The sequence below is a fragment of the Mus musculus genome, chromosome 1 (genome assembly GCF_000001635.26).
Source record: "Mus musculus strain C57BL/6J chromosome 1, GRCm38.p6 C57BL/6J".
NCBI classification, from domain to species: Eukaryota; Metazoa; Chordata; class Mammalia; order Rodentia; family Muridae; genus Mus; species Mus musculus.
In genome coordinates, this window is record NC_000067.6 from 138,705,227 (window position 1) to 138,730,854 (window position 25,628).

The 25,628-nt window shown below is 40.8% G+C and overlaps 1 pseudogene; it reads right to left on the reverse strand.

The window, feature by feature from the left end:
- Positions 1-19,613, reverse strand: part of Gm8790 — a 35,529-nt pseudogene extending 15,916 nt beyond the window's left edge.
- Positions 19,614-25,628: the final 6,015 nt, after the last annotated feature.

Here is a 25,628-nt window from a genome sequence, read left to right on the forward strand (position 1 = left end):
CAATGATTGAGTTTGGGCCCAAAAGATTCTCTCTGAAAGATTTTCTAAACAGCCTGTTTTAGAGAAAGAATAATGAGCTAAATGGGGTGAGGGGCATTTTCAAGAAGTAACTGAAAGCAAACAAATAAACAAAATATGATAAAAAAATGTGATGGTTTTATTAAGAACAACCCCACTGGTTCATATACTTGAACATTTGATCGCCAAGTGATCATACTGTTTGTGAAGGACTAGATGTGGCCCTGTTGGAGGAAGTGTGTCTCTAGGGATGCGCTTTGAGGTTTTCAAAGCCTATGTGATTTCTGGTTCTCTCTCTCTCTCTCTCTCTCTCTCTCTCTCTCTCCCTCTCTCTCTCTCTCTCTCTCTCTCTCTCTCTTGCTCTTCCTTCTTCACTCTCCTTTCCTTCTCTTCCCCTCTCTCTTCCACCTCTTTATTGTTGCCTTAAGATGTAAGCTTTAAGCTACTGCTCCAGTGACTCCCCTTGACCACGATGATCTTGGACTGTAAAGCTCTGGAATTGTAAAACCAGATAATGTGCTTTGCTTTGTTTTGTTTTATGAATTGCCTTGGCCATGTTATTTCTTCACAATAGTAGAAAAGAAACTACAACAAAGAAGTAATTATCAATAACATTTAAGTTTAACCCCATTGTTCAGATTTAAGCCCTTCAAGGTCATGCTATTTGCACAAATGCTATTGGCACTAATTTAACTTTCAGTTCTATGTCAACTGTGCATGTTAAAGGCATAAATATGGAATCTGTCAAACTAAGAAGAAAAGAGGGGAATAAGATAACTAAAACTCATATCAGAAAATACAGACAAGAAAATTAGTTAAAGCCTTCAGAAATTAACACTAAAATTTATGTTGAAGTCGTTGTGGATATTTTTATAATTAAAATGTGACCCTCTGTGCCCTTGGGGATCATTGGCTGATATGGGTCCATGAGGGCAAAGGAAGAAGAAAGGATGGATGGGAGGGGGCGGGGGGGATGCCCTATGAGTACACATGGTAAATGACATTAGGATCATCTACAGGGAAGCAGAACAACTTTACTTAGGGTGATTCAAGGCTTATATAGTTTTGGGGGAATGGGGGTGGGGCTTAGTAAAAGTCATTGGTTGAAGGCGAGATGCTTCATTAGCGGGGGGGGGGGGGAGCATTTCAGCAATCTCAGGTGCGAGCTGAAGGCGTTCTTATCTGGAGAAAGGAAGTTGAACCTAACTAAGGCTGCATGACATTCTGCAAGGGGTGGGGGTGTGTGAATTCCCTAGACAAGGTCATAGAAAGGGGAACCCTGCCACTGAAGGGAGTCCTGCATACTGTGCCTAGTTTAGTATGCTATCAGATCAATGGTAGACTTGGACCTTAATTAGCAGGGCAATAGAAAGTTACCTATACTGGGAATCAATCATAATCACATTTTATACACACACACACACACACACACACACAAATGAAACACATACATACATACATACATACATACATACATACATAAGGAAATTTGCCCAAAAGGAAAAAATATATTTCAGAAACATGGAAGACTAATATAAAGGCACAAATATCTAAGAATAAGAATTTCAGAAACAGGGGGACAGGTAATAAAAAATAAAGATTCTCATTCTAACTCCAGTCTTTGCCTGACTGTTTCATGGCAATTGCACCTACCATCCTTGTGGCTCAGGAGACTGAGGTGTGTGGACAGGTTGAACCCAGGGGCTAGAGGTCATCCCAGGCAAGGGTGAGACTCTGACCTGAGAGAGGTAGGCACCTCAAATGCATTTTGTTTTAAAGTGTATCCTGTGGAGTTAGAGTCCAGCTTCAATTTAAGGATTATATAAGCAGGTTCACGTGCTATTGGATTGTTAAAAATTCACACAAAAAGTCACATATGATGGCACTCTTTATTGCAAGGCTCTCTTAGGGCATTTAACATTTATGACATGCATCACAGGGCATTTAGCACTAACAACATGCATTCATAAATGTTTCTCCTTTTTATAATTAATAATTACCCCCACCCACACACACTTCTGGAAATACCCACTAAAAATTAGGCTAGAAATAGTCTTCCTCTATCTTCTAGCATGCACAATGATAGTGTTGGGAGAGTGTATTGTTCGACAAGGGTAGCATGCTCCACGTTCCTGAGATACGGGGAGTAAAAGGAGCTCGGGCTTCTTGGGGTCAACAGGAACACTTGGGAGGCCAGCAGTGATCATACGAAGCTGGGAGGTGAGGCATTTGTGCTGTTGGGCACAATGTTGATACCTTTGGTTTACAACAGCAGCTGATAACAATGACCAGGGTGAAGAATGGGGAGGGTCTCTCATGCTTCCTTGTAGTTCAGATATTGTTAAGTCATAAAGAGCCATGGAGTTGTAAAATGAAAGCCAGGCATAAAAGTACAGGCTCATAATAACAATGTTAGCAAGTTTGAGGCCATTCTGTCCTATATAGTGTGTTCCAAGCCAGCCAAGATTACACAGCAAGATCCTATCTTAAAAGATCTGAAAAAGAGAAAGAAATCATAAAACAAAATTCTGTTCCACTCTTCTAAAGGAGAGTAGAATTTACAGGCGAGGTAATAAAATTTGTAAATAAATGGAACTGAAAATTTAAATTTTACATTTTCTTTTTTATTATATATATATATGTATGTATGTATATATATATATAATAAAATATAATAAAATATATATATAGTCAAGTTGAGTCCTCTACATAATTGTGCACACCTGTGAGATACAGAGAGAAAAACAGACCATAAGGACTCAAAGGTGTCACTGGGGCTAATGTGACAAGCGTCTTGCTCTGAAAGAGTTCACCTGCAGTTACAGTAGCTGAGCCAATTAAGCAGGTGGCACTGTAGCCCCCAACACACTGCCCATGCCCATCTCGCTGCAGTGTGCTGGAGAGGCAGGAAGAGGGTTGTGCTGATTAAAGCAGACAAAAGAAGGAATCGGGAGAGCTCAGAAGTGCTCCAAGGAAGCTTTTAAGGCTCAATTTAACTCTATTTTCAAAGTGGTTCCCAGAACTATAGACCATATTCATTAATTTTAGTACAAAAGATTCTTTTTTTTAACTCTCTATAAGGTGATCCTAAATTAATTAATCTCCCACTTTACCTTTTAATCTATGTGACATAGTAAGAAAATGTCAGCTATTTCTTTAGGGTATGTTAATTATTTATAATTCTAGAACAAAATCACAGTGGTACATTATTTTTCTGAAGTAATAACAAGTAAGCTTTTCAAGTTTATTTCCACAAATTACTTAAAAATTGAAAGCAAAAGTGCATTATATTTTACTTTTTGGTGAACAACAGTTTGATTCATTTTTATTGTGAAACTAATTCTAAAATCTAAATTACCCATGTACTCAAAATAAACCTTTGCTCTTTTTAAAATGTCTTTCCATTTTTTAACGTTATCTTCACCTTGAGTGTGCTCCCCTCTGTGGGTATCTTGCACTCCATATGCCCAAATCCAGTAACATTCTGAAGGGCGGGGCTTGCTTGCCAAAGCAGGTGAAAAAGAACACGGGCTACTAAACCTACTTTCCTGATAGCTGTTATTGCCATATTGTAGCTCTTTCTGGGGAAACTTTTAATCGTCTTCTTAGAGTGTAGTGTGAATGACAGAGAAGCCATAGCCTAGACACACTTTGTGGAACTGAAGTGCAAAGAAAAGATCCATGACCACAGACTTCACTCAAATGCTAGTCAGCCATCTTGCAAGTAGTATTGCTTGTTTGCAAAACACCCACAGGGAGTTATGAGTGACTCGTGCAGAAATTATCAGGATCACACAGCTCAGTGCCAGCTCAGCTGACGGTGAGTCCTGCAGACTAGCTAGCCCCCATCACTGTAAATAGTATCGGCCTCCAGTAATTTGTACCATCTCCTTGGTTATAATCCCTTGTGTTGAAATGAATGTGTGCTCCCATAATGATTATTTTATTTAAAATATTTAAACATGTGTATCTGTATCCTATGCTCTTTGGTCTCAAAACATCAAAAAACATGTTTTTAAAATATTCATTGGTTTTGCTAATTTGAGGACCTTCAAACCCGTTTTTTAATTCCCTCTGCTGATCTTGACATTCAGTGTGCACTTCAAATCAGTAGCATATGATAGTTAATTGGTAGATAATGTTTGATGAATGTCTGACACAGTGAGATTATATAAAAGCCTGAGGAGTATACACTATATGTGATTCTGACATAAAAGATTTAGCAGTATAGACAGCTTTTAATTTTTTAGTATGTAAATTGCAAATGCAGATGTTTATAGTTGCTGTTTATTTTTGTGTGTGTGTGTCTGTGCATAGTCGTGTGTGTGTGAGTGTGTGTGTGTGTGTGAGTGTGGTGTGTGTGTGAGTGTGAGTGTGTGTGTGAGTGTGTGTGTGTGTGTGAGTGAAAGGGGGGAGTGGAGGAAGGAAGGCATAGAGGAAGGACTGGAAAGAAGGGCGGGAGGGAAGGAGTCAGAGGGAGAGAGGGAGGGAGGGAGAGAGAGAGGAGAGAGAGAGAGAGAGAGAGAGAGAGAGAGAGAGAGAGAGAGAGAGAGAATGAGTACCTGTGCACATGTGTGGATGCCAGAGAACAACTTTGGGTGGTATTATTCAGGAATAATGCACGTTGATATTTTTGAGATAGAATTTGTCACTGTCTTGGAACTTGCTAAATAGGCTGGCTAGCCAGCAAAACCCTGGAATCTGACTATCTTAGCCTCCTTAGTTGCAAGATTATAGTCATGACATCAAATATGCATTTTTTAACGTTGATGATTTTTCACTGACACATAAAACTATGCACATTTATGAGGCAGGCTGTAATGTTTTACTATACATACATAGTATAATATCTTATGGTTTGGTTTTAACTCATTAACACATTTGGTTTAAACTCAATGTCTCATTGAGAAGCAAATGTTAAGATGACATTAACAACACAAGAGACTTATTCAGGACAGTTGGGGCTGGAGAGACTGCTCAACAGTTAAGAGCACTTGCTGTTCTTATAGAGGACTTGAGTTCAGTTCCCAGCACCCATATAGTGCTTACTACCATCTATAACTCCAGTCCCTAGAGATAGAACACCGTCTGACCTCTGTGGGCATCAGGCATGCATGCGGTGCACATATACACATGAAGGCAAAACACATACACATAAAATAAATCTTTTAAAATTAAAAATTGGGAGGGGCTAAAGGACATGACCATCTGAGATACAAACAGCAAAGCCTGCAGATCCATGCCCCGCACCCACAACTGGTGGCATCACGTGGGCTCCAACAGATTGGAGCAGCCCTCCCCTACAGTCTTGCCACCAGTGGCATGTTTCTCTCTTGGCCCGGGGTACCTTAAGGTTTTCCTGATGGATATCATATACTTCTGGTGTTTCTAAGACCATACCTTGTCTCAAAAAAAAAAAAAAAAAAAAAAAAAAAAGTGAAGGACACATGAAGAATGACACTCAAGGTTATTGTACTGGATGGTTTTATGTGTCAACCCGACCCAAGCTCGACTCATCAGAGAAGGAGGATCTCAGTTGATGAAATGTCTACATGAGATCAGCTGAGGGTATTTTCTCAATTAGTAATCAATGGGGAAGACCCAGTGCATTTTGTGTGGTGCTATCCCTTGGGTGGAGGTCCTAGGTTCTATTAGAAAGCAGGCTGAGCAAGCCATGGAAAGCAAGCCAGTAAACAGCACCCCTCCATGGCTTCTGCATCAGCTCTTTCCTTGAGGTTCCTGGCCTGCTTGAGTCTGTCTTGACTTCCTTCAGTGATGAACTGTGATGTGGAAGTGTAAGTTGAATAAATCCTTTCTTCCCCAACTCTCTTTTGGTCATGGTGGTTTTTTGCTTGTTTTTTTTTTTTTTTTTTGATTGTTTGTTTGTTTTTAAGCAATAGAAATCCTAAGAGAAATGTCCTTTGGCTTCTATATACACACACATGCACATGGACTCCATACATGATCATGCAATGTACATATCTATTCTATTTTATGAAGACATCCTTTGAAAGTGTTTCCATTTACAAACTTCATTTTGAGTAATTCACACACCTGACAACCTCACTGAATCTCTGGTTCTTCGAACCATGGAAGGAGAGAACCAATACCTGCAGGTTGCCCTCTAACCTCCACACCACACATGAAACACATACATCATACATACACACATACATACATACATACATACATACATGTCTTTAAAAGGAAAGAGGAAGTGAAGAGACAATCTATAGCATGGGATAAATTTGCCAACTATTCAGCTGACTTACAATTAATATCCACAGTGTATAAGGAACTCATTATTTTAAAAATCAGCAGCAATAAAAAAAACAAGAACTGCAATTTAAAAATGAAATACGATGCAGATAGACCCTTGTGATGGTCAGAATTGACTGTCAAATTGATGGGATTTAGACTCAGCACAGAAGCAAGACTCTGACCCATGCTGGGTGTGAACAGCACCATTCCACAGTCTGGAGGCCAGGACTAAATACAAAATAGAAAGGGAATGATATAGAAGCACTCATCCCACCCTGGCTTCCTGTTGTGAATATAGCCAGCAGCTTCACTCCTCTATAACCATTTCTTCTCTGCAGTGGTGAACATGCTCAAACTCTGAGCCAGAATACAGCTTCTCTCTCGTCCTCCTCTCCCTCTCTTGCTCCTGACCTTCCTTCTCACTAAGTTGCCTTTGTCAGTCCAGTGATTAAGATAGCTAATACAGGAAATCTCTACTAAGCAGTAAGTCCTTCACTGTGATAAGCCTGGCTGTGTTCTATGTAGGCCTTTAGAACTGTATATGAGGGGAACATGTAAGGGCTTAGATCAGTAGGCTGGAGAAACCCTGGATTCCTACAAGCAGAACCTAATAGACCATATAGACAGGAGTTCAGAAGATGATAATGCCACTGGAGATGTATCTGGTAGAGTCCTGACTCCTGAAGTTTCAGAGAAGAATAATGACTTTATGAGGAACCGGACTAAAATATCATTTGTATCACACTTGTGCAAAGAATCTGACTTCATTCTGCCCATGGTCTGGAATTATGAATTCAAAAGAGGTGGATGGACAAACTGATGGACAGCAATGGGGGTAGGAGAGGTTTCAGTTTTGCAAGGAAACATGCATAAATGAGTTCACATTTTCAGATAAAGGGGCTAAGTCAAAATGGCTTTAATCACTCCAGAGATCAGAACAATTAAAAAGAAATCTGGTACTGTGCATAGGAACAATAGAAAAGGTACCCTGAGGGTTACAGCCCACCAAGCAAAGGCTTCAGCTTATGAAAACATAAGTTAACTTGAAAGGAGAACGTCCAAACTAAAACGCTACCAGAGGGTTTCCTAAACAATGGCCTAAAGGAGTGTTTCTCCAGGTTCAAGGCCAGAGTACACAGAGATCACTACAGCTGAAGCAATGTGAAACCAAATTATATCTTAAGCTGGCACCAGATCTTGGCAGTGTCATTTACATGGGTGTGTTTCCAGACCTGAAGAATGCAAGAATGGTAGGTATTAAGAGAATTGTGCCAATGTTCTAGGAAGCCAGTGTCAGATCCTCTGCAAAGAGATCCTGAGAGGCCTTTGAATAGAAACTGAAGATGGAATGCAGACCTCAAATGTCAGAGATGTGAGAACCATAGGATACTCACCAGAGGAAGATGCAGAGACAGGGTAGAGCCAGCCTAAGAGATAGGCTCTGTGTGCTGCAAATGGCAAAGCTGGAAGGGAGTGGTTGTCCAAGGCCATAGGAACCCTAATAAGGTCTATCATGAACCCCAAATGCCAGACATAAAGCTGTAAGTGTGGTGTTTGTCCGAATGCTTAGATTTTTCTCAGCCTGTTCTTTGCTTACTCTTCACTCCTTCCTTTCTGTTGAAATGGGAACATTTACTCAGTGCCATTGTACATTGGAAGTGTGTAACTTGCCTTTTTTTTTCTTTTACAGTGGCTCATAGTTGAGTGATCAACTGAGCCTCAGAAGTGATTCTATTGAATAATTTTAAGCTGTTGAGACTTTGGGAACTTTGTTAGTTAGGCTAAATGCACCTTGCATTGTGAGATGAACACAAAACTTTAGAGACCTGGAGTAAAATATCGTGATTTGAAGGTGATATGCTTCAAGCAGGCATGGCAGTGCATGCCTTTAACCCACTAAGGAGTAGGGGCAGATGGATCTGTATTGAGTTTGAGGCCAGCCTGATCTACATAGTGAGTTTCTGGATAAGAGTAATAGCACTCTATTAGCTGGGGTTCTGGACTGGACAAACAGGAGAAAGTGGGAGGGCAAGGGTTAGGGGCATTGAAATCAATCTCCCTTGACCTCCAGACTATAGATGCAGTGTGAACCGATGCCTCATGTTTCTGGTGCTGTGGCTTCCATGCTAGGGTGGATTGCACCTTGGAAGCAAGAGCCACACTAGGATAGATCATACAGACCAGAAATAACAGTGCTTTAGACTAGTATGGTTGTAGTTGGAGTGATATACAGGGCTGGATTCAGGATATGTTTACAGAGGAGTGCTAACGTAACTTGTTGGCTTTCATGGTTAAGATATGCAGTGATCATCCCCCAAAGGCTTGTGTGTTGAGAACTTAGCCCCCAGTTAGTAGAATCAGTTGTTGAGAGGTGATCGGGTCCTGAGGATTCCATCTTATCCCCGATCCCTGCCTCTAATCACCAGCGAACACAAGGTGAGCAGTTCCACTTCGCTCGGCCCCTTCTGCCCAATACGTCATCACAGAGTCCGTCCCGAGGGCTAAGCCACTGTGACTGAAAGTGCGGAGACCGTGAGCCAAAACCAATCTATCGTCTCTCAAGTATCTAACATAAGTCTGCCGCTTCAATACTCCACACTTGGATAAACACAATCTGCCAACTTTGTGAAAAAAAAAATGGTTGGTAGCTTGCTATACTTGGCTCAAAATCTATCAAGGTCTCTCAAAACTTAATCTCAATGTATTCGACCTTAATCTGTTTTTTAATTAAGAAACTCTAACCCACCCAACATGTGAACACATAGCTACATGCCTGCATCCAATGGAAGCCTTTGGCTTTATCACTTGCATTGAGTGATACCTGAACGCCCTCGTGCCTGGAGTAAAGCCACCTCAGTTCTCAGTCCATATGTTTTAACCTTCATGTAACACTTGGGCTGCCTTAGACCTATTAGTTCTCAAGTCATTGTGTCCTTTAGAGGAAACTCCAGAAGTCATTCTAATCACAGGACAAATGCTAAGTTGGACATGACTCTGAGACAATGCAGGTAAAACAAGACCTTTAATGGAAATGGAGCTATGTTTACTTCAGCCCATGTGAGCTATTCCATGTGTTCCAGCTAACCTTCATGTTTCAGCCAAGTTTCCTCTCTCACATCAATCTATATGTCCACAATCTTCCCTCAACTCCCAATTCATAAATCCCTTCCATTGTGCCTTCTGTATCACAGTGTGTCTGTATTAAAAATCTCGTTTATCTACCTTTTTCTCTAAATCTTTTCTCATTTTTTTCATGCCCTTCTGAGGACACAGCTTCCTGTACAGCCCCTTATATTATGATGGTTTTTTCCCCATACTCCAGACATCCTGAGTCCAGGTGATGGGTAAGAGTCCTTCTTGTTCCTCTTTGTTACTTCCAAAGCTTTCACCTATGTCTTGCATAAGAAGCATCCTTATTTTGACTCTCATGTCACCAGACCCCTCCATCTAATTTTCTACATTTATCACTCTCAGTCCTTTATCACTATACCAAAAGTCCTTAAAACTCGGCAGAGCATTTCTTTTTAAGGAGAGCCAGGTGTAATGGGAACATTTCTATAATCCCAGCACTTAGGACGTAGAGGCAGAGGAACCAGGAATTCGAACAGCTTCAGCTACATAGCAAGGTCAATAGCAACCTCTGTGACCTGTGAACCTGTCTCAAGAGTCTTACTCAACTACTGTTTTAGGAACTGAAAATCCATAATAATGCGACCTGATCTAGACCAATTACTAGGTAAGACAGGAATCCAGGAAATGAGTAAAGACTGAACTTGGTTTTTGTTGTTGTTGTTGTTTATAATTGTCATTTCTCTGTGGACTATCCCCGAGTCTTACTAATGGGTAGGGCCCCCTAGTGGCCTGATAACATTACAGTAAGCCCTTCTTCCCCAAGTCATCACACTGAAGACCAAGATTCTGACACATGAAGATTGTGGGGGAGATCATACCAAATCAATGCAACCCTCTAGTGTCTGGTTAGTTTATGTAATTTCTTGATAGTTTTAAATGTAAAACTTGCTAACATTCCCTTATTTTAATAGTGATTTCAATCCGCATAGATGTTTCTGGAGTTACTGTTCTATGTTCCACATTATCTCATTCACTCTCACCTGCCACACCTGCTTCCATAGCGCCAGAATATAACTGCTCATTCACGGTCTTCTGATCTCAATTTACTCTTTGATGATCTCACTTCTGTTTTATGTAGTGTAAATTAGTCATTCGCTATCATAGTTTCTTTACGTTTACCCTCAATTCCATGCCATTAATTTACATAACTGACTGGCATAAACTGCACCTCCGGACTCCACACTGTGCTTCCATCTCTGAAGATGGCTGGTAAACCATTTCAGAAACATACGAGTTTGCCTGACTCCAAATTCTGAACCATGAGCCCCACTTCGGCACATAGTTCTGCTGATATGTACTCTCCACTTCTTGGGCATCTGTTCATCTTCCAGAGACTTATTTCATACAATATCTAGCCTCAAGCTTCAGCTGGATCTCCTACACTTTCAGAGGGTGACCTATCTCCTATTTCAAAGAGGCAGTGTCGGCACTGAGAAGGGAACCTGAGCACACTCCCAGCCCTGCCGACCTTCACCTTCTCTGTCTGATGGACTTGCTAGAGATGAACTTCCACCTGCCAGTGGGTAGGTGGGGACAACCCTATATGCTTCTGCACATGAACTATGTTGCCTGGTGTAGATTATTCTTTTATGCCTTTTTAAACACTTGAGAGAATCTCAGTCAATTCCAATCATCTCACTGTGTCCTCTTTCCTCTTTCCAGCTAACTCGCACAAGTCTTGTCCAAAGTCTCCCTTGCTCTAGGTCCTATCTCTCACTCTCTTACAAATGGTCCATTCAGACATTCATCTTATGTCACCTTTAGGAAGTGCTTATGACTTCTGTTTTGAAGCCTTCTGCTCACATCTCTGGCTGAAAACACCCCTCCTCATGTTCTCCATCTCCCAGTAGTGGCTCCTTCATTGTCTCGTGAGGATGCTTGTCACTTTCCAAGCAGCTACAATCAGGGTTTTGTCTTCACCCCACATTGTCCTGCTATCTGCTCTCACTAGTTCTGGAAAGCCATTAGCTTTCAAGTCTTTGACACCAGGCACACACTGACTCACACTTAATATCTTAGCTTGTCTTCCCTCCAAATTTTCCTCTCAGGATTCTAATGAGATTCTCAAGTATAACATATAAACAGAAGCCCCTGGTCACTCCAAAACAGCTCCTACATAGCCTTTTCCATCTCTGTTAATAGCATGTTCTTCTTAAAGTTTAAGCTAAAAATAAACAAAATGGACATCCATCCATTCTTCTGTCCAACTATTGCTGTTTTTAGTGGTACATTTTTCTGGCACACAGAGCAACATTTCAGTGGGATGAGGATGGAACAAATTCAGGTAGAAAACACTTCTCTCTCCGTTTATTATATCTTGAATTTCTTGATGTGGAAATTTCTGGTTTCTTTGGAGGCTCAGTTGTGTCATGTGATGTTTTGGGGGAAACTGTACTGTGAGAGGGTGTTTTGCTAAAGCAGACACGTGAGAGGACAGGTGTGTTTGGAAAGACTAAGGTTTTTGCATTGGTTCACGTTGCAACACTTTGCTCTGCAGTGAGCTTCGCTTGTCGTGACATCTTAGAGAAACTGCTTCTTGCTGCTTTTCAGGACTCATGCCAACTTGGCAGAGCCTCGAGGTTTCTTCTGGGTGGAGCTGCTGGTCCTGATTTGTGTTTGGTGTTTGCTGATTGGACTAGACTGCTGCTAGTGATTTGTATGTGCTGATTTAGACTGGACTGGCAATGAAGACTGCTGTATTCCCCCAAAACTACTTCTAAACAGGTCTACCTTATCCTTGTCCTATTAACCATCTTCCTCCCCTAACTTTAGTTGGTGGGTCAGAAGAGAGATTGAAGCACTTGAAAACCCTTATTAAAATAGGTCTTGAAAAATCTAGGCCTACAACTTCTTAGCATTTTTGTTTGCATTGAGTAATTTTGAATGATTCTTCTAGTTCAATATAGTAATAATAACAATACAGAAATCTTTAGCAAAAGGTGAAATATATATATAATATGAAGAACTACATCAGCTGACATGCCAATGTGTAGGGGAGAATTCCCACAAGGCCCCATTTGTATACAAAAAGCTACAGGATATGAACAGCTGCTAGAAAAGGGAGACTCTGTCTTCTCCATGGATACCCACCCCATAGATTATCCAATCTTAAATAGCCAGACATAAACACATATACATAAGTCACCTAAAGGACTCAGCAGGTTATAAATCTATATACATGTCATAATAATAATTAAAGAATAATGGGTTGTTAATTTGAGAGTGGGGACACAGAGTTAGAGGAGGAGGGGGACTTGATATGAATATATTCCTCAGCAAGAAATCCTCAAAAATTAAATTAAAAATAATAACCTGCATATATTTTCATATTACATAATAGGCATAAATAGCAGTAAATTGTTGTGAGTTAGGGTTACCTTCCTGTTGTGTAGAACACTAGAATTTATTCTTTTCATCTGTGTTCTACTACACATTATAGGACTCCCACACTCTTTCCTGTCACCAGTGCCTGATCTTCTGTTTGGCTAAGAAACTGGCTCATTACAACTCCAACCATAAAGAGAAATTGTGACATCTGCCTTTCTGTGCTTCACTTTTTCACTTACAATAGTGTCTGCAAGTTCCACCTGTGCTGTTGTATTTTCTGTTCACACACTGATAGATATTTATGACTCATACATCACGTATGACCTATCAGCAAATCCCATCACTTCTATTTTCCAAGTCTATCTAGAATCCAGCCTCTTTCATCAGCCTCACTAAAGCTATGGTAGTTTCTGCTAAAACACAAGCCCTCTATCATGAAATTTCTCTGTTCAAACTATACCATATGTCCCTGTTTCAATTTTGGAAAGAGGTCAGATTCTGATACCAGTCTACACAACTTCATAGTGTCTCACCACTGTTGGCTTTTGGTCTTATCTCATTGTATCTCCTTCTTGCTTATTGTTCTCTGTCCATATTAGCCTTCCTAGTGTTCCTCAAATATATCAAGTACATACTCATTGTGGTACACTGCAAACTGGCCAAAGACATAGCAGCCACAATCCATGGAATCTATTGTGTGATCCTCTTTTGTTCCTGTTTTTGCTTGGCTGAGCCTTGCCTGGGCCTGCCCATGCTATCTATGCAAACAGCCCACCTTTGAGCTGCAGCTTCACCCCTGCCAATGTGACATTTTCTAGGAAAGCCATTGTAGACACATTGGTTTTCAAATGCTTCAATCTCTCTTCTGACCCACAAACATCTTGGTCTACTCTTGCATAAAGAAGGTAAGAACCGGGGCTGAGGAGGTCATTCGGAGGCTAAAAGCACAAGCTGCTCTCGCAGAGGAGCCAGGCTCCCTTCCCACAACCCACAACCCACACTCACAATTATCTGTAACCCCAGCTCCAGAGGATCCAACACCCTCCCAAGCACCTGTATTCTAGTGAGCAGTCGTGCACGTATGTGTACACACACACACACACACACACACACTGAAAATAAGGAATCGTTTTCAAGGTCAAATAAAGATACAATGTCTAAAAGCCAACAGTACCGTGCTATAACACTAAAGCCCAGGGACCAATCCCCTTAGGAGTTTTATAAGGAATATTCTGGGCTTCTTCACAAATAATATCTTTGGGGCAGTGCCCAGGTGTCAGGATTCTTTTAGGAAAACAAACAAACAAACAAACAAACAAACCTAAGTAGTTGGATTTAAAAGCTGCCACAGACTACTTTTTTTTTTTTACCCATATATTCAAAAACTTGAAACAGAAGGTTATTCTGTTTGGTTATGTTTTTGTGATCAAACATAAATGTGTCTCCGCATTGTGTGTCATACACTAATTACTTTTCCATGACCTAAAACAGTCCCAGCTGTTGCATGCCACACATGTCACTGGATAGGATCATTTTGGAAGCTGCCGGGTTTTATGCTGTCCATCAAATGTGTTGACATTCAACATCAGCAAAGGCCATGAGTCTCCTGACTGCCGAGAGGCCCTCTCCAGATTCCCCTAAATCTTACTGCTACTGTACGTGGAGAAAAAGTGCTATTCTTTTTGTTTCCTTGTTCTGTTTGATTCCATTTTGTTTAAAAAAAAAAAAGAAAAAAGGAGTAGCTGAGTTTGTGGTTTACTTTTATTTTTGTATTTAAATGAAAGCAAACTGGGAATTATAGAGTGATCTGTTTTACTTGACCTGTGATCTGTGGCCCTGTTGGCACACTATCTGCTTGAACACCGAGCTTCTGATTTATAGGATAGTTTGGAAGTGTTTGGTTTGTTGGTTTGTTGGTTTGTTTTTAATGGTGTGTATGTGTTTTTCTGCATGTGAATGTTGGTGTCTGTGGAGAACAGAAGCACTGGGTCCCACTGAAGCTGGAACTGTAGGCAGTTGGGAGCCACCCATCCTGGGTACTTGTAACTGAATCCAGGCCCTCTGCAAGAATAGTTTATCTTTTTAACAGCTGAGACTCCACCCTCAGGTGGAAGTTTGTTTATTACATATCTTTCCTCTGTTTTTGAAAACCATTTTCTTAGAGGAAAATAGATTAGTCTCATCATGGATTGAGCTGAGAAACTGGCTTCTGGCATGAGAAGAGGCTCACCTTGTCATTTGACCATGGTGACCTTGTTGGTGCCCAGTTCCTGCACTGGCATTTTTACATCTAAAGTGCAACTACATTCTGTTTTGAAGCCAATACTGAGTAAATGACAGGGTCATCATTAAATTGACACAAAAAGACTCTTCTGTTACCTATCACCATCTTGGGAGCTTTTGTCTCTGGAACTCGAAGAAGAAAAAAGACACAATAAAGCAAATTCTAAACAAAATCACCAATGCAGATTGTATACAGTGGGAACTGTGGTCAATGTCTGATGGACAGGATCTTATTTAGTACTGTGATATCAGCGTTATTATCTGTATTGTGCCATGGGAGAAACTGAGGAATAGTCAATTAACTTGCTACAGAGCAGTTAAGACACTTGGCTTGTTCAAGGGACCCATAAGCATTTATTTGTTCAAAAATTCTACTCTAAGCCTGTCTGATGCCCAGTTTATTATTTAGTCAGTTATTTGCTAAATTTCCTTGCTTCAGTGTAAATTGAATCAAAGAATCTGAGGTCTCAAAATATTTCTCCTGAAAGGGATAAACGGTCCTGTAAAGTGAGAAGATCCATTCTTCCTTACTCAACAAGAGAAACACCACGGGTCTGGGAACTCTGAGGAGGAAAGGGGGCTTTAAAGAAAAAACAGACCATGGCTATAAAGAGTCAGATGGCTAACATCTGGACAGCTTGTGGCTGAGCTGAGAAGGCTGCTGTGTGAATTACAAAGGTATGACAAATTTTTGACTCTGTTCTAATTTGGCTCTGCCTGCCTGCCTTCAGCTTTTTTGGCAGAGCTTTCCCCATTTGGGCTAAACTACCCTTCATGACGCAGTGCACTGCTGAGGATTATCAAGCAGGCTCTCTGTTTTGGTTTCCACCTCATTTTGTTTATTTGCTGCAGGGGAGGGATCTCGTCATACTTGATGGTTCCTTACATCATATTCTCTATCCCTGGGCACGGAGCGCCCAAGTATAAGCATTCGCCCTTACGCGGAGATTGTTGCTAAGACATCTGGCTCTCAGGGATACCCACAGGAGTGCAGACCTCTTATGGGCTCTGGTTCTTCATAAGGTTCTCGGTCTCTGCAGCCTCTTGACCTGAAGCTTCCCCAATGCTCACACGTTGGTATCTGGACTAATTCCCACTAGCAATCTGAGGTGCTACAGTCTGCCTTTTTAACCTTGATCAAGCCATAAAAAGACATTGTTTCAGTTCCTATTTAAGAAAGGATTTCATGTTACAATGTTTCACGAAACTAACTGCAAGGTAAGACGAGAAAGGATCACAGATTCCCGGGCAGAAAGCACCTGAGTTCTGTGCTATCAATACAGGTCAGTGGGAGTTTGAGACAGCCTGTGGGCTGCGACCCTTTTGTGGGCTGAAGGACCCTTTCACAGGAGTTACCTACAACTATCAGAAAACACAGATATTTACATTACATTTCACAACAGTTGCAAACTTACAGTTATGAGGTAGCAATGAAAATACTTTTATGGTTGGGAGTCGCCACAACATGCGGAACTGTATTGAAGGGTCACAGCATTAGGGAGGTTGAGAACCACTGCTGTCAGGAATTGCTCTCACTAGGTGCAACTGTGTGATACAGGTGGACAAAAGAACCAGAGAGATGCAACGTTAACTCACATGGTCACATACCCATGGGATAGTATAGAGAGAATTAAAACGTAGATCTGTTTTATTTGAAAGTTATTGCTTTTAGGTGATTTGATAAAATATTAAATAGATTTGAACAAGGCAAGCTTAATACTGGGTTAGTCCTTTGAGTTTCAGAATAAATATAATAAAGGAGAATAGAACTCAACGGTAAAGGGAAGACTCTTCCATGTATATAAACACATTAAGGAAGGTAGACAGGAGACACAGGTCTCAATCCCAACCTAACATACCAAGTTCCCATGGAAATGAATTAGGAAAATGTACTCAGCTTCCACGGCACTCAACTCCTCAGTAAATGAGCTTCAACTGTCCTCCAAACACATGCTTATATTTAACATGACGATAATGTTCCCTAAACAAGAAGATAAGACAAAGTTCCTCCTATGCAAAAATTAAAACTTTATTCTTATAAATAAATGGACTTTGTTCTTCTGTCCTCTAAAGAACCTAATTCTCAGAGTTATGTTTATTTACATTTAATTGTTCATTTCTGGCTATAAAAATTTTATGAATAAATCTGGGCTGGGCATGGTAGTGTACACCGGTAGTTACAGCTCTCAGCAGCTAAGGGATGGAAGGTTACGAGTTCAAGGCCACCTTGGACTACACAGCCATCCCCTGCTCTAAAAACAAAAGCAAAACAAGCATATACATTTATATCACCTTGCTTTGAACATACAAGCTTTGCAATATTAATAATAACCAACATATGGGTGGGTTTTTTTCTAGTTGTTTTTGATATGGTGCCTTAATTGTTTCTATAACAACATGGAAATCTGTCCTTTAGGTGAGAATTTAACTTCTCATTATGATAGAGAAAATTCATTCTGAGTTTCATTCTTTAGATTTAGATTAACATCTACCTAAAAAGAAGTCTGTTTCAATCCCCACAAATGCCTATTAATAATTAAAGATGCTTATGTATCCACTTTTGAAGGCTAAAAGTATTTTAATGTGGCCTAAGTACATAAAAATACTGAACAGATATGTTTCTCTCTGTCTAGAATCCACGTCAGTCTACCTGGATACATACACACCAAACTACTAAAGATTCATTTTCAGAGAGTAATGGACTTGAGAATATATTTTCTTCTTTGTGTTTCTGTGAATTATATTAATTTCCTAAAATGAACAAAGGTTATTTTTATAATAAAAAGGTTATTTCTACAAGATTATCAGACAATGTTTTGTTTGTCAACTCTAAGCTATATTGATATTTGTTATATTTTATTTACTTTAATAACTGAAAATGCTGGTGAAGGTGAATGACAGATGCTGTCAGAATATCTAAATATCAGACACACTTACTAAACAGAGAAAATGCATCTCTGAAGATTAACAGTATAAGACCATATGAAGACAGTGACAATGAAGGGCCATCTGAAATCTGTCACAGCCATCCTGACAGCAGCTTACTATTAATAGTGAGGCTGGCTAAGATAATTGTAAACAATGAGGCTGAAGAATAAATAGAAAAAGTGATGCGCTAGAATCCTAAAATTAGTTTTTCCCCATAAAAGAGGCTCACACAACCACTATTCACAATTTCAACTCCAGCATTCCGAGTCTATGAATTCACTTGCATTAATACATGTATTTTGCAGGCTGAATATCCTTGCATAAAAACAGGTTCTAGACATGTGTGAGTGAATATCATTATTTATTTTGGTTATTTATAACTATAATCCATATATATGGATTATATATAATTATATATAATATATGGATTATATATAGTTAAATGGATTATATATGTAGTTAAATGGATTATATAGTTATAATCCATTTTCTAAAATGTATTTTTAAAAAGATTTATCTGGTAAAGAGTATGTCAAAATTAATTGAAGGGAAATATGAAGGAATCCCACCCTTTTGCTTAATAAAAAGGAAAAGTCATGAAAACAGTGTAGGGGAAAAAGCAAAATGGCAGGAAGGACTCAGTGGCTTCTCACAGAGATGCGAGCTTAAAATTATAATTCCTCAGCCAAGATAATTCCTACAGAACCCAGTGAATGAGAAGAAAATATCAACTATTTGGGAAAAGTTGAATATAGCAGAAGACATAAAAGAAAATATTAGTTTATCTGGCAAAAATTAAAAATTCAGTTTGTTATTCAAAAGTTTATATATGTGAAGAATTTAAACACAGGTTTGTGCCTTTAAAAAAAAATCACTGTACATGATAATTTTATCAGTTATAACTTGGGACTATTATCCTATTAAAAGTCAAGAAGGAAGATGGCCTAGTCGGCCATCACTGGAAAGAGAGGCCCATTGGACAGGCAAACTTTATATGCCCCAGTACAGGGGAACGCCAGGGCCAAAAAAAATGGGAGTGGGTGAGTAGGGGATTGGGGAGGGGGGAGGGTGTGGGGGACTTTTGGGATAGCATTGGAAATGTAATTGAGGAATATACGTAATTAAAAAAAAAAAAGAAAAGAAAAAAAGTACAAAAAAAAAGTCAAGAAGGAACAACTATTTTTCCCAAAAATCCTATCAATTCAAAGTTATCAGTTTTCCAAGTGTGAGGTTTTGTATATCACTGTGTCATAATGAAAGATTCTTACCGATTTAAATGTATATATAAAGTCATATAAAAACCCATTCATAATGTTATAAAGAAGAGTGGTTCAGGATTTTTCTTTTGAACTAAGGATTTGGCTTTCTTGGAGGGCTGGTGTGTTCTACCAAGATCTTCCCTTGGCTCAGCATTATTAAGGAAGCTGCTGGCTGAACCAGTGTGGTGTTTCAGATTTTTTACTGTCTATTTTTGAAGCTAATTCTCAGTTCTATTATTTCCAAGAAAAACGGGCATTAAAGAGTGCAGACAAAGATGCTCACAATAAGCAGATTATCTTCCCCCTGTTAATTTTACAGCTAACAATGCATCATCCTCACGGGTGCTCAAATGAAAGCGCGGCTCTTCGCCCGACAGACCCACCTAAGAGACTCACAATCTGCATCGCTTCGAACGGGGGGGGGGGGGGGGTGAGTGCAGGAAGACACAGCTATTAACTTTCCTAAAAATGTCAAAACTGTAAATATCTCCAAATATACTCTGTGCCAGGCACCATGCAGCTTTAGGTATTTTAAATTTCTCAGAAGCCCCTTGAGAGAGGTTGACGTTACTTCCCTCTGACAGAAACCGAGCCTCAAAGTGATTAAGTCCACGCTGCTGGAAGATGGTGACCCCAAATTTTACTGTCTCCAAAAGTTGGGAGAATTTCTTAAAATTCACTCTTTTGTGTTCTCTGGATAAGAACATTAATATATATTTTAAACAAAGGAGAACTTTCTCTCTCTGCCCTGTAACAGAGATTCAAATCCAGGAAGCCTGAGTTAAGACTTGATGAGCTAGGATGGGGGAATATGGGGAGGGGGGGCTCTATACTTTCAGAGGAGAAAGGGATGGGGAGGGGGAATAAGGATTGTGGGAGGGGTGACTGGGAGGGGGGGTCACTGAGCAAGATATAAAGTGAATTAAAAATAAAAAAGACCCAGACATCTCCTGTTTCTTAGGTTTCAGAAATGATTCTTTTGCTCTGTAGGTCAGAGGATCACAGCTTCCTGTTGTATTTTCTTGGGTGACCTCTTAGCTTGTTAGACTAGTGCCTTTAGGCCTTTTCTCCCTGCTTGCCTCTCTTGAGTACACAGAACCACATCTCTCCTTTGCCAAACGGGCTATTCCTTTATTTATCAGTTATGAATGAGCCCCCGACCCCCACCCCACACGCAAAAGCAAACAAATGATGGCTGCTGTCCTTCTCAATCACATGGCATCCATAGAACACTAACGCTGCAATTCTGTTCTTTAAGGAGGGGCTTGCGGAGGAGCCCAGTCAGTAAGGTGCTTGCTATTGTCAGCTTGAGGGCCTGGCATGCTGATAGCAACTGGGAAGCAGAGACAGGGGGATCCCTGGAGCTTCTTGGCCAACCCTCATGCCCTAACGGCCAAACCTCAACACCTAGTTAGAGACCAGCAACAACAAACCCTACAAAACAATGTAGACACTACAAATTCACACATTTGCATGTTATACACACACACAATGAGGTAAAATGATTTTGTCAGTGCTTGTTAAGAACATGTAAAAGAAACTTCTTTTAAACCTTTACCATTTTACATTGCCTCAAGCTCTCTCCAGCCAGTAGGTTTGCAGGAGTGTGACTCCCACCAAAGTGACAGTCTCTGAAGATGTTCTCTTTATATCAGAGTGGTTCCCGTTGGGCATAAAAGAGCTAATAATGAAAAAGACATAGATATTTAAACGTTAACTGCATGTTGTTATAACAACTATTCTGACTTTGCTGCTGGGTAACAAAGAAAATGGGCAGCAGCAATGACAGCAGGGACAGGGCGTGAGCTGGTAATGCGGTGCATGGCACACATGATGTTGAGGAACACTAACACAGAGAAACCTTGCAGGAGGAAGGCCATCTTTAAATTGGTGATAGCCAGTAGCTTTCTACCAATGGATACCACAGTAGGAGGCAGATGCTGGTGAGTCTCTGGGCATTCAAGGCCATCTGGATCTGATAGTGAATTCTAGGTGACCCAGATCTACATAGTGAGATGCTGTCTTAGAAAAAAAAAAAGAACTAAAGAAGAAAAGGACGCAAGGCAGGAAAGAAGATAAAATAAGGTGCAGTATTATAATAAGGTATAGCACTGCATGCTTATAATCTCAGGACTTGGGAGACAGAGACAGCAGGATTGCTAAAGTTCAATGGCAGCCTAAAGTACATGATAAGACCCTGTCTTAAGTGAAGGAAGGGAGGAAGGAAGGGAGGAAGGAAGGAAGGAAGGAAGGAAGGAAGGAAGGAAGGAAGGAAGGAAGGAAAGAAGGAAAGAAAGAACAATGTATTATAAAGGGCTACTTATTTCCAAATCAATTTTCCTCTCTGGTATTATTCTTATAATTCTTGATAGTCCAACTGAAGCAGATGAGGAACCAGTCTTTGAAAGACTTAACCCTTCTTAGCCCTTCATGATTCTCTGCTGTGTGACCACTCCCAAACAACATTACACAGGACATTCCAATCTAATTTTTTTCTGGCCTGTTAACACTTTCAACTATTGAAATTTTGTGGTGTGTGTGAGGTGTTTCTAAGGGTGCACATGTGTGGGTGTATGTGTAGGCTAGATGTCAGTTTACTGTTGTTCATCAGATGTTATCTACCTTGTTTGCTGTTGATGTTTTCGTACAGTGTCTCTCATTGGCCTGGAAGTCACTAAATAAGCTATGCTGATTGGCTACATGTCTATCTCCTGAGCACCAGGATCACAAGTGTGCATCATCATGTCTGGCACTTTTTTAATGTCAATTCTGAGGACTGGTCTCAAGTATATGACAAGCACTTTTTCTATTCCCTCAGCCCACCACTGAGATCTCTAATGGAAGCTCTTCCCATGAGTTCTTTTCATCCAGCTTCTTCATATGTGCACAATAAAATGTCAGATGCTCTTCAGGGTGATCTATATCATTTCCTGTGTACCCTAAGGAGAGTTTTCTTTGTTCAGTGGTGTTATCACTAACACAGGAATTTGCTCTGTAGCTGAAGGAAAATGGGGTAAGTTTAGAAAAACAACAGGAACTACACTATTTCCAGCATTTTGGCAAACAAAACAAAAACAAAGCAACACATTAAAAAACTGACTTAAACAGAGTATGCTTTTAATGAGAATCCAATCTTATGTCTAGTCAATGGGAGGGTGAAGTGCTTGACTGAATATGATCTGTTGTGAAGCTTTGGCAGTTAGATTCACCCAGAATGCACTTTGCTCAGTCCTGCAGAGCATGTCCCTAAACCACTCATCATCCTCTTTACAGACTTGAATCTTACACGTCCCTTGTCAGAAGATTTCATCAGCACCCCACTCCTAACCAATAGGATCATTTCGTTTGTGGTTTTTTTTTTTTTTTTTTTTTTTTTTAAGCCCTCAGACCAGGCTCCTTTGTCTTTCACCCAAGTCACATACTCAGCATAAAACCTGAAAGAAATGAGCTTGCTCAATGACTGTGGCATAGTGGAAGTCGTAGGACAGGTCTTTGGAGGAAGAGAGCCTCAGAATGGAAGGTTGGGCATTGGATTATCATTCATAGGATGCCTTGAACCAAGAACGAGCAAGCCTCCAAATCACTGTGCCCTATGCAAGCCCCAACTATTCATTTTTTTAGGTGTGGTGTCTATTAGAGTGGGGTAGGGACATGATGCTGATGAGAGACTCAAGTACTGATAACAGTTTCCCTTCATTCCTCCGAGTTTCTGTACAAGCAGAGACACTTACCTCCTTTGTTTAAGGTCTTCATTGGAAGACTGTTTCTTCTCTCTAGAGCAGAGGGCAGGCACAAAATGTCCAAAGTAAAATGTTCAAGACCCATAGCTTTGGGTCTCTCCTACACAGTGAGCATGAGGCTCTCTTCGTGATCATGGCACCCTGACGGAGTTGAGGCTCAGAGCTGGAGAAGGATCGATGCTCATACTCTTGTCTGCTACTATTGCTGTGATTAGCAAAGGCCTTTATCCCTGGCTAGAAGTCATATGTCTTCCCCAGCATCCATGCAAACAGCAAGCTAACTTGTCTGTTCATAAGCAGTGTCAAACTGTCTCTTTACAGCTCTTCATTAGAGCGCCTTTTCAAGGCTCAAGTGAAAAACCCTTTCTGCTAATATTTTCTCAACTGAAAGAAAGGCAGGAGGTTCCCTTACCTGTTTGAGGATGCTGTTTGCTTGCTTAATCGTGGAAAGGCAGAGTGGGCTTTCTTGCTTTGGGTTCTGTAAGATTCACACTTTGGCTGGGAATCTAAAACCCTGCATGGTAGGCATATTCTATCATGAAATCCATTTATCATAGCATTTGTCAGTGCTAGGAAAAGATCAATGAGAAACAGACATGTTTAGAAAGGAACTCAGTACAGTGGCTCACAGATGTTACTGCCACGGTGATACCTTGTACAATGCATGCCTATTCTTCAAAAGAGAGAGGCACTGGGTAGATGGTTCGGTTGGTAAGTACTTGCTGTGCAAGCCTGAGAACCTGAGTTCAAATCCCCAGCACTCATGTACAAAGCTGTGGCGGCACACCTGTGACTGTAGCTTTAGGGAAGCAGAGACAAAAGGGTCCCAGGGCTTTCTCAGCATCCCATACTAGCAGACAGAACCCAAGTTCAGTAAACAAGCCTATCTCAAAACAGTAAGAGGGACAGTGATAGAGGAAGTGCTCTCTCTCTCTCTCTCTCTCTCTCTCTCTCTCACACACACACACACACACACACACACACACACACACACACACACACACACACCAGAAAGAATTGAAGCACAATATAAATAAAAAGCAACCTGGGTGTCTTTGACAGTGGGAGAGGATGGGCCTAGTCCTGCAGTGATTTGATATGCCAGGGTGGATTGGTATGCAGGGGAGCCTCCCCCTTCTCAGAGAAGAAGGTGTGTGGAGGGAGGGGGGGGGGCTATTTGAGGCGGGGACTTGGAGGAGGAGGGGCTTTAATCCAGATTAGAGTGAATAAATACATTAATTAATGGGGAAAAACAATGATTGTCTTTGAACTGGACATGGCTCTGTGGGCCTGTACTCCTAGCACTCTGTGGAAGTTAAGCAAGATGATTTGGTGTATCCGGACAATCTGAGGACAGTGTGAGTTACAAAGCAAGTCTGAGGGAAGCTTGAACTCCATAGTGAGTTTGAGGCCAGTTTGAGCTACACCACAGGACAACCTATACCTCTACACCCATGAAAGAGGGAGAAGAAGAGGGAGAAGGGGGAGGGGAGGGAAAGGGCAGGGAGAGAATCTGAAATTGAAAACAGCAAATTTCAACTTTAAGGGATGAGAGTTAACTTTATGGTTCAATTTGACTGAGTTATTATAAGCTATCTGGCCCCAGATGCGTGGGTTATATATTGCTGAGTGCATCTATGAGGATATTTCTGAAATTTTTAGCATTTTTATTATTATTGTGTGTGTGTGTGTGTGTGTGTGTGGGTGGGTGGGTGGGTGTGTGTGTGTGTGTGCCTGTCTATCTGTGCCTGATGTGAGTCTGGACATGTGTGCCAGGGTGCATGGCTGGAGGTTAAAGGCCAGCTCTGTGAAATCGGTGCCCTCCTGCCTCTACAAGGATTCCAAACACTTAAGGACACTTTTTCAGGCATGTACGGCAAGAACTTTTACCTGCTTGGCCATCTCATGGACACTTGAGCTGGCACTCACGGTCGTACAGTGACATCATTCTCTCCTCCAAGGAACCAAATACAGCACAAAAGCTGATAAATTCACAGGCTCCGAACTGAAGTCAAATCAAAAGGAAAATCAACACAAAAGCAGGCCTGCTCGCCTGCCTTCTACACCGCTGGTTTCCCTATCCCACCAGACTGCACAACGCTCAGCCCCCATTGTCTTCCTAGATTTTATGTATATAATATATAAATGGCATATGGCATAACCTGGGACCAGGGCACACACACTGATGCACATTTACCTAGTGATGGCTCCGTGTCTCCAGAGAACTCTGAGTGGCGTAAAGCCCATAACCATGGGCTGTATTTTTGTGGTACTTGACACATATTTTTTACATATTATTATCTTATTTGGCTTTTATAACATCTTTTAGAAGTGAGCAATGTGGCATTTTATTATTTGCAAGTTGAAGAACTGAACATTCGATCTTAAATCCAGCTGTGAAATTATATATAATTGAAATGGTAAGTCTTGGCCAAGTAGAGTGGTATCCACCTACAGTTCCAGCACTCTGGAGGCTGAAGCCGGGGACGGAGAATTCAAGGCCTGTCTGGAAAGCACAGCGAGATACCATCTCAAAAGTCTAAAATAAGAGCTGGGGCTTTAGCTCAGAGGGTAGAATGATTGCCTAGCATGCACAAGGCCTGAGTTTGACACCCAGCACCACTTAAAACTGGACTTGGTGGCACATGCCTGTAGTAGAGACAGGAGGTTTCTAAGTTCA